Here is a 10770-nt window from a genome sequence, read left to right as displayed (position 1 = left end):
GGAGGGACTGACAGCCCCTTAAGTGCTGAAGAGAGGAGACTGTGAGTGTAAAGGTAGAGTGACATCTGACTTGTGAACCCAAGAACAACACTTTCTTTGTTACTTGAAATTTTGTATGTACCTTACTTTCATGTAATAAAGCCCTCTGCATTTGAAACTGTGTCTAAGAGAGTTTGTCCTTTTCTCTTTATCTGTCCCTTTCTCAATGTTTGCTAAAACTCAGTGCTAAAGCAACATAACATATATACATAACAAAGCAACAACGTAACATATCTAAAGCTGAGCACATAAAGCAGCTATGTAAGCTACATATATACATTATCAATGTTGCTATGTTTGCTACAACCCACATTGCTATAACTAACTTAGCTACATTGGCTTGTGTAGTAATGAAAATTATGTAGCAAGCAAACTTTTGTTAGCTTTAGCTAAAGCTAACAATGCTAAAGTAAGCTACTTTTTGTGTGATTACTTCTCAAAACGGTCTTTACATAATTTAATCCCAGATGAGACCTTTTTCTCTATTTTATTTATGAAAAATATTGAACTTGAATAAATAGTTTGTAGGTGATTTCTGTCTAGCAGGATGAAGTAGTTCAATAAGTTGCATCATGAAAACCGAGTTAATGTGTGACTTACTACTAATGGAATATTTGCATTGTTAAGCATGTTGAATGAATGAATGAATGAATGTATGAATGAACGGATCCTTTATTTCCCCTTTGGGGAATTTGTCTTGCACTAAGAGCATAAAAAACACAAATACAAGACATGAACTTCCACACTGGTTACCACATAATAACAAAACATCAAATCAATAAATTACATCATTTAAATGCATCATTAAAGCACTGCATGATTCTATGAGAGGACTGTCAGCATTTTCAATAAAGTGCAGAGTGCCACATTCAAACTGAACCATCAAAGCTCATTCATCAGCTCTATGGTACAAAGACTGTGATGTCTCTTTTTGTCCTATTCTTGAGTATTCTGTACTTCAAGGTTAAGAGCTCATTCTCAGACCAGAGGGGGTGCATTGACTCAGCTATGATCAGCTAGATTCAGTATGTACCAGTCTTCCAGGAAGGAAATGCTGCACATTTACTCCTCAGTTATCAGTACCTTATTTAACAATACCATCTTATCCAGTTAACACACACAAACAAAAAATTTGTAAAACACTTCAGCATGGTACCGTCAATCTCATGTGTCAGCCTCTGAGCAGCTGCATTTAACAGATATTTTTTCTAACCTATCAATAATTGTGTCAATAAATAGCCTTGTAATGACTGAATCATTACAGTGTGGGATTTAGTTGTTGGTGTACTTAAATCCATGGGAAGCTTCTGTACTGTTGTACAGTCCAAAGTCCTGTTTTAAGATCAAAGTAAATTCTGAATTTCATTTGTAAATCAAGGTCCCAGAGTCTGGAGGAAGAGGAGCAGAGTCCAAAGTGCTTGAATTCCAGTGTTTTCAGTTTCTACAGTCAGTGGTGGTTTAGGGTGTCATGTCATCTGCTGCTGCTGGTCCACTGTGCTTTATCAAATCCAGAGTCATGACTCCACGCCATGTCACATAGATGTAGAAATACGTGTAAAAGGAGCTCCAATCAAGTAATAAGTGCATAAATGAGCATGATTTTCCAAAAAGTCAACATTTCTGTAGAAAAAAATCCTATTTTTGGACTGCTTTTTTTGATAGTCTAATATTTTGAGGTAGTGGATTTTTGATTTTGAAATTGCAGTTTATACTGACTTTTAGCGCCCCCATGATCAAGATAGTACCTTCAATTCCTGCTGCCTGCTTTCTTGTCCTGTTAAAGCTTAAGGATGGTCTCTGCTGAAAATCCCATTCTGTTGTTTTCAGCAGGTACACATATAACTTACATCTTTGCTGTGAAAAATGTCAACTAAACATGTTCATACAGAATACTATAAGTCATTTTTATTGCCCCTTCTCCATGTCAGTGATTACGAGCATGAAAAATAGCCAAGAAATATTTGTTGCTTCAGCTGATGACAAGGAGACATCAGTATTCATTTCATTTCAGTCGGTTTCTCACAAACTTAAAACTTCTCACAGTAGCTTTAACAACAGTATTGTTTCTCTGTACTATTTGTTCAGTAAATTATTCAACCCCTCACTCTACATCCCTGTTTCCGGATAGATTTATGCATCTCCAAGTCAAAATACAACTTCATGAAACACTCTTGTCTTTGACCTCCTTGGTCAACACCAGTGTGGTTGCAGACTCCATCTACCACCAAGGACGCCGTCTCTCTCTCAGCTTCCTTTGATACAAAGAAAACACTCAGATCATACAAATACCATCAGTTCAGTTTTCAAACACTTAATTCAGCCTGTATAAAATAAGAACAAAGTATGTACCATAAAATTCCTTTTTATGCATTCCTACCTTAGAGATCTGCACTTCCGTATGGCTCCACAGAAGGAAAACATTATAAGTCCACATCCAGGAGACAGAAAGCAAGCTAGGACAAGAACAGCATGTTAAAACTGACTATTCTATCCTAGAGTATGTTTTTATGTTACCCATGTCATGTAATTTACCGTGATATGATTTCAAGTTCAGGATGGCGACAAGAAGGGCAGAAAGAAATCCGAAGCAAACATCTAAAGAGAGAAGGGGATGTTAGGGGGTGTCATACCAGTTCATAATAAGAAGAATATGCAACTGTTGAAGTATAAAATTTGGTATACTACAGGCACCAGCAATTCTCCAACTACAGTAAATCAACACTGATCATTGGAACTTTGAAAGCATAGTTGATCAGCTAAAAAACATGCATTGGCTAAGGCAGAGGTTGTTAACTGGTCTAGCCTCAGGACCCACTACCGCCTCCATCACCAGAAATAGTGACCCGAAATTTCCAAAATGCTGCCTAAGATGGCCCAAACTGCACAATACTGTACAGTACTGTACAATGCACAGTATATGACTGAACAAATGAGACGGGACAAAACAAACAAGTTTAAGGCAACAGTTGCAAGAAAGAGTATGCAAACCCTTTGAAATGCTCTAGTTTCCTGCGTTAATTGGTCATCAAATGTGATCTGATCTAAGTCACAAGTATAGACAAACATCATTCATAGTGATGCTGGAAAAAGTAAATGAACCCTTAGAAAGACTCCAAAAAGACCTAATTTAGTCAGGAGTTAGCACATCTGAAGTCCAATCAATCAAACACGATTTTAAGCCAAGTGAAGAGCTTCTGTGACTTATAAAAACACTTTTTGAGTATAAAAACAAGTTTTTGAGTTCCTTCTTCACAAGAAGCATTTGCTGATGTGAACCACGCCTTGCAAAAAGAGAGATCTCAAAAAAACCTTTGATCAAGAATTGTTGAGTTGCACAAGACTGGAAGGGGTTACAAAGCCATCTCAAAGACTTTAGGTATTCACCAGTCTACAGTCAGACTAACTGTCCACAAATGAAGATGATACAATACTGTTGCTACTCTCCCTAGAAGATGGTGTCCAGCCAGGTGGACTATAAGGGTACAAGACAGAATGCTCAAAAAGGTATAAAAAGAACCCTAGAGTAAGAGCTTAAGGCTCTTAAACCCCCCACCCCTGGAAAGGCTCTCTTAAAGGAATCATTTGAACAAGTCAGCATCTCTGTTCATGAGTTCAAGGAGCACCTTGATACTATACAACACTACTGGGAAAATGTTTTGTGGACTGATGAAACTAAGGTTAAGTTATTTTGGAAGAACACACAGCTCTACATATGTAAAAAAGGTTACTGCATACTAACATGAGAATATCATCTCCACAGTGGAGTACATTGGAAAGAGCGTCAGGATTTGGGGCCACTTGCAATCATTGAGAGGTAAATAAATTCCCAAGTTTATCAAGGTATCCTACAGAATAACGTTTGGTGGCTGCCCGCCGGCTGAGACTCAGAAGAAGATGGGTGATGCTGCAGGACAATGACTCTAATAATGAAAGTAAATCTACTACAGCAGACCTGAATCCAATAGCGATGCTGTGAGAAGACCTCAAAAGAGCCGTTCACACCAGACATCCTAAGAGTATGGGTGAGCTGAAGCAGTTCTGTCAGGAAAAATGGTCCAGAATTCATCCTGAATGTTGTGTAGGTCTGATTAGCAGCTACCAGAAGTGATTGGCTGAGGTTATTACTGCCGAAAGAGGTTCAACCAGTTATTAACTCCAGGGTTCATGAACCACTGGTGTGGTATTAGGTTAAGCACATTGTGTTTGTCCATACTTGTGACTTAGGTGCAGACCAGTAACCTGTTGCACCAGCTATGTGTAAGTTCTGTTTTAAGTTATGATGTAAAGTCTATCCTAAACCCTACGGTGAAACAAGTTAAGTTCTTACTTAAGTTGTGTCATTGTTCAGTTGCACCACAGAGACCTAAGGTTGATCTTAACTAGTTTACATCCAAACTAACTAAAATATTGTTGCAGATATGATACTTTCTCTTACTGTAACCAATCAATGAAAAGCATTTTGTTTTCTACAGATGCTAACGGCTAAAAATAACGTATGCTAACTGCAGATAGGAGAGCGTAAACTTTGTCATAAGTTAGAACTTGCGGGTGCAACCCATAGCAGATCACATTTGATGAGCAATTAATGCAGAAAACTAGATAATTATCTCCGCCAAGGAGGTTATGTGATTGGCAGGGTTTGTTAGTTAGTTAGTTTGTTTGTTAGCAACATAACTCAAAAAGTTACGGACAGATTTTCATGAAATTTTCAGGAAATGTCAGAAATGGCATAAGGAAGAACTGATTAGATTTTGGGAGTGATCCTGGTTCCCGTCTGGATCCAGGAATTTTTTTTAAAGGATTCTTTACTATTGGGAGATAGGGCTAATGGCGGAGGTCTGCGGTCTCTGAGTGCTTTTCTAATTTCAAATGGATCAAATACTTTTTCTTGCCACTGTAATTACAGGAGCCCTGAGAAGACATGAATACATATGCTTTATTGTTTCCCTTGATAAAATGCAAGTTTTAGTTGCTCTCAAAAGATCTAGACCAGTGGTTCTCTGATCCGGCCTCAGGACCAACCAGTCTGTCTTGCAACAGATCCTGACTCACGTTTCCAAAAAATTTTCAACAACATGTGTTTAGTTAACTGAATATATATATTTACCTGATATAAAAAAGAAAAGGGACAAAACTGACAAATTCTATACCCCCTTTCCCCATCATCATGTGTCAATTTTTGGCAATTTTCCAGAGAACTTTTGAAATTGCCTCATGAGAAAAGTAGACATTTATTGCAAGAAGAGCAGATAAATTGGTTAGAATTTTGATCAAATACTTTTGCCACCATTTTATTTTTCAGACACCTAGTCATGACCCACTAAGAACTGCTCCGCGACCCACTTTTGGGTCCCGAACCCATCAGCTGAGAACCAATGATCTAGACAAATTCACACACTGTCAAGTTATTTCAAGATAACTGGAAACATCTCTGCAACCGACTTTTGGTTCTCAATCTAACAGCTGAAATCAACTGGGCTAAGATATCAATAAAGAAAACATCCAGTTCAAATGAAACATGTTAACGATTATTAATATATATAGGTTAACAACAAAGTGCTAAAGTATAATATAATATACAGTACAATGCAATATTATTGTTGTCAACATAACAGGTACTACAAAAGTGTGTGTAAGTTTCCATCAATACAATATTAAAAGAAATAAAAAAATTGCTTTCAGAAAAATGTCCCACAATAATATAGTAATAAAAGTAGGCTTAATAACGCAGTGAACACATTATATGTAATTGATTTAGTGAACATGTACCTCCTCTGTCATAGGGAACGCCTTTACATTTCTTAGTGTGGGGTTCTTTGTCTGAAAGGAAACATACAGATAAACACTGATGTCATCATTTCTTCACCAAAACAAATGCAACATACTCTCAAATGACATGTTTAGCATTCAAAAAATGAAAAATAACACCTCATTGTAATAAATAAGACAGCAATGACTATTTGTGTCATATAGAGTTCAGCTTACCTAAAATCAGGCTTGCAAACTCAAACAGTAAGGTGAAACCGGCACCCACAACAGCTGGCGCGCTTACAGCTGAAATGATACAAAAACACCATTGAATTACTGTATGTGAGTTTTAGTTAGATTATTTGAAATGGCTGTAAGTAGATTTTATGAGTGGACTTACGGCGGAAGGGGCTGTAGAGAGCCGTACTCCATCCCAGACCAAAGCAGATTGAAAAGAAGTGGATATATTTGTCTGAAATTTTTACAGAAATTCATTAGTATGTAGGTAATTGAGTCTATAAATCTGTTTTTTTTTATGGTATTGTGTGCCACCACCCTCAATGTTTAAATAATGTACATACAGTGTTGATAATAGTTTACAAGGTCCTTTATGTTTATCTGAAAGAAAAACAGCATCATGCTTTCTTTGGCAGAGACAGACTAACACAAACTGTTGAAATGATAAACACAAGGTAGGTTGTTGCTAGACACACAGAGAGAGGGAAGAAGACCAAGAGAAAGAACAGGAGCTAGAGACCAGTGAACAAATATATACAGCAATATAAAACTGTGATAAACACGTATAGTAAGGGATGAATAAACAACAGGACAGGTGAAAGACCCAGAGACTCAGAAACACAAGTTTACCTACCATCTCTGTTCAGCAGCAGGTTGACTCTCCAGACAGGTGCAACAATGACAGGACCTAACCCTATACACGAGGAGGGCAAATTCCACTACCTGTAAAACCACTCTGTCTAGAATAGATATGCACGAAACAAAGGAAAGTTTCAGCCAAGCTAGTTTTACTTTCACATTTGATTCACTCACAGTAAAGCACGATATTGTGCATGATTGTTTTATTTCTGGCACAAATGTTGACAAAAAACAAGTGTCAAAATTAAATCATTTTACATAAAATGTGTCAGGATAGACTGAAGCTGGCTTTGAGCACTTACTGGCTTATTTTAGCCTATCCTGAAGTCATCCAGAATAACCAGAAGCTCAGCACACATTTTCATATGTCTCATAACGTCACTCCATAAACTTATAAACATCTGTATTTAACATTTTATCTCACTTTGCAGGTTATACTTGGAAATTTCTGGTTTACATGTTTTATGTAGGACTTCCAATAAAGTTAATCATTTACAAATACTCCCAAAAACTTACTTTCATCAGCTCTTTCCATTTCTATTTGTTCTCTTCAGTTTTACATCAAACAACATATTTTTTGTTCTACTTTCATTGATAGCTAATTAAAAACAATGTATTTAATTTTATCAGTTCTATTTCTACTGCTTTCAACAATGTATTAATGTCCCCTCCAGAACAAAATTAATGAGTGCCATCTGCAAACATTACAAATTCTAATGTATCATTTACTGTAAAATTATAATTTATATAAAGTATAAATAACTTAGAGCCAGACACTGAACTTGTGGTCATGGCTTAAAGTCCCTGTAAAGTGATTTAAAAAAATCTTTATTTTACTTCTGCTGTATGACAGGCCACTGTGTTCTGAACCTTTAGGCAAATTACAGATATGAAAAATATCTTTTAGTTTGTAAAATTAAGCTTCAAAACCATCAAAAAATAAGGCAGTAATATCTGCTCTAGGTTGGTGTGGGCATATCAGTTCAATGAGCTGAAGCCACACCAACTCACGAGAAATTTGATCCCTCTCAAAAATTAAAAACAGAGCTTCTGATCAGCGCAGCTGCCTGACTCTGTGCCAGAGCAGAGAGAGACCGAACATTCACAGATATATTTAGGCCTAATTCTTAAGATTTATGTATTTCAATTGCATATAAAATTTCCATCCATTTGAATTACTTAGATTTAACATAAACAGGCCAATAAACTTTATGTGCTGCATATTTGTCACTCAAATGTAAATGAAACAACTAAAAATGAGATTTATGTAATAATACCAATAAACCCAATGTGTTTTGAATAAACAATGACAGATTTATGTAAACCTGATGTAAACCAATCTCAAATTTTAACTTAATGAATCATGTTTGATCCACAGCTCATCATATTTAAACTATATTCATATGTTTTTAACTGATTAAATTTGTTTTTGCAATTAATAGATTTATGCTGATTTTAAAGAATTTGAATAAATAAATTCCAAAAATTTAATCATTTAATCAAATAGATGTAAATACTTAAAAATAAACTATGCCATGATTCATTTTTCTGAGTGAAGTTGAGGATTAAATTTACTGTTTTTTGGCAAAAATCTCTCTGTTATGATTCTTTTAATGACCCGTAGGCTACCATAGCTGATAGATTTGGGAAATTTTCCTCACAAAAACACAGTATGTAGCTGGATGTTAACTATGGATGAAGGCAGTGACATCGGGTAACATCAGACTGCACTCAGATGAACTGCTCTGTGAATTTACATCATTACAGCATCAGGGAGAGTGGGGTAATTCCCCATCAAGACTGGTGATGACCTGGGCTAAGATTTTTGACCCGCTCAACTAAATCAAGCCATGAAAGAGGTGAACAAATTTCTACCGGTTTAAATTCAGAATTCAGTCACACATAGATCTCAGTGTTTTCACGCGTTTACAGCAACCTTATTCCAACATATCTAGAGTGTTTAGACACAAATTTTTTATTTCACATTACAGGAACTTTAAAGATGAAAATGACATGAAAATCTGAGGAAAGCTTTCACAGTTCTTTTCAAATATAAACACGTAGATGAATGATTCATTTACATCTAAGAAAATGTAGTCTTTGGTTCACAAATTAAATGCTGTGTAGAGCTGTATTATGTAATCAAATTAGAAAGAAAGTCTAATTTGATTTTCTAAAAGCCTTAGTAACATAAAAAAAGTAGCTTATATTACTTTATCCAGAAATGTTTTGTTTAGATGGGGCAACATCCTTAATCAGGATACAAATAAAGCAATTTTCTATATCGGATTAAAGCATCAGCAACTACTTTAGAAATTCATTATCTTTTCAGTTCTTTAGTTCAGGAAGAAACGCAACATAGCTCAAAGTTACACTTTTGGTCCTAGCTTTCTTACTTTTATGTTTTCTCTTTTTTACCATTCAACATCAAATATTTCTGGGTCTGTGGAAAGGTAAATAATGTCAGACAGTAACACATAAACAGATAAATAAATCCCTTAACCCTCAGATCCTACTTCGTCCATTTTGAGGAAATTCATCATTTTTATCTTCATTATTTTGAGTTGATAGTCACATTTTTATAGATTGAGGCATCAAATTTGGCCAAAATTATTATTTTTCTACAAATTAAAAAAAAAAAAAAGATTTGAAAATAATGTGTTGCCTATAGAACTCTACTGACCCCAAATAGCTCCATCCATCCTTGTTTGTCCGAAATCTGGACAATAGACTTCCATTAAAAACACGTTTTTTGACTGTGTGTCTATGGCACCAAAACAACATATAGCAACCTTTTCTATGTAGTCAGTCAATCACCAGGGCCCTTAATTTCACCATTCCACAGTGATCCAGCAGATAGTGCCAGCGCACCATTTTAACCCCTTCAGCAATGCACATGCAGGATTTCTTCCACGGACTCAGAGTGTGTGAAGCCCTGTTTCATCCACTAAACATCATCAGAATTAAATGAAACGATTCATGCCACTAGATATGGATGTCTGAGAGTGGGCTACATGTGTAAGGAAAGGTTGTGTGCTCCTACATGTGTGCTCGGGTGCAAATCTGCGGCTATGTTTACAATTGGATATCCCGGAAGTGGAGTGTTTACAGTCAAAAATGCTACTTCCGGGTTCTGCAGACTGGGACTAAGAAAGGGGGACATTTGGACAATTTCAACTTTGTCTCCACTTCATAGCAAGTGGATGGACATGCATCGGGATGCATGGGTCCTTTTGATCAATAGGAGAGAATATATCACATCTCAAATATGCAGTAAAATTTATGCGTGTAATGAGCGTAATCGCGGTCACATTTTGGTTAGAGGTGGAAATGCATGTGTTCGTGATTTATATCCTACATATATCCTCTGATTTTTTATGCCTGTACATAAAATGAACCTAACATGAACAAATGAATTCACTCTCATATGATTTGGTAGAGGAGGAGGCGTGTTTTTCACTCCGATAGACTCATCTGTTTAGCATGGACGCTATCTCACTGAATCCAACTCGTAAGCATAGTGTACAATAACTGGCATAAAAAGGGTGTAACATTTATTGATTAATTAATTGATTGATTTTTAGTGGTCAGGATTGAAGTTGTTGAAGAGATTCTAGTCAGTGAAAGTTAAAAAAAGAAATTAAAAAGGGTGTTTTATTAATAGTTTTCTGTATGTCCAGAATATGGACAAACAAGGACAGATGGAGCTAAAATATGGCATTTGGCACTACAAAAAAACATTTCAATGCATCAAAATCAATTTTACTACTCATCGTTGGCATGGCCAAGACTGTATTTATCAAAAAAGGTTTTTCTTTCTAGACCATTCTGCATGGGAAATATGGTGTTTTTGTGTTTTTTTTTAACCATAAAAAATAACAGTGACATGGTGTACAACAACTGGCATAAAAAGGGATTAACATTGAATTTTTTTTAGTGGTCAGGGTTGAAGTTGTTGAAGAGATTTGAAGCAAAGAAAGTTTAAAAAAATGTTGAAAAATGATCATTTTATTACGGAAGAGTATTAGGGCCACTGAAAAAAAAAATTTGAGACAATTTTTTTTTTTTCACTTGTAAGAAAAAAGTCAGAATTCTGAGATTAAAGTC

The 10770-nt window shown here is 35.9% G+C and overlaps 1 long non-coding RNA gene across 1 annotated transcript; it reads right to left on the bottom strand.

The window, feature by feature from the left end:
* Positions 1–717: 717 nt before the first annotated feature.
* Positions 718–10103, bottom strand: LOC121504345. Its single transcript, XR_005991451.1, has 6 exons — positions 6188–10103; positions 6025–6093; positions 5809–5859; positions 2572–2634; positions 2417–2492; positions 718–2291 (listed from the first exon to the last, which is right to left on the bottom strand). It is a non-coding gene; the product is annotated as an uncharacterized LOC121504345 (long non-coding RNA).
* Positions 10104–10770: the final 667 nt, after the last annotated feature.

The sequence above is a fragment of the Cheilinus undulatus genome, linkage group 3, assembly GCF_018320785.1.
Source record: "Cheilinus undulatus linkage group 3, ASM1832078v1, whole genome shotgun sequence".
NCBI lineage: Eukaryota > Metazoa > Chordata > Actinopteri > Labriformes > Labridae > Cheilinus > Cheilinus undulatus.
The sequence above is the reverse complement of the archived record's forward strand: the minus strand, read 5'-3'. Positions and strand labels throughout refer to the sequence as shown.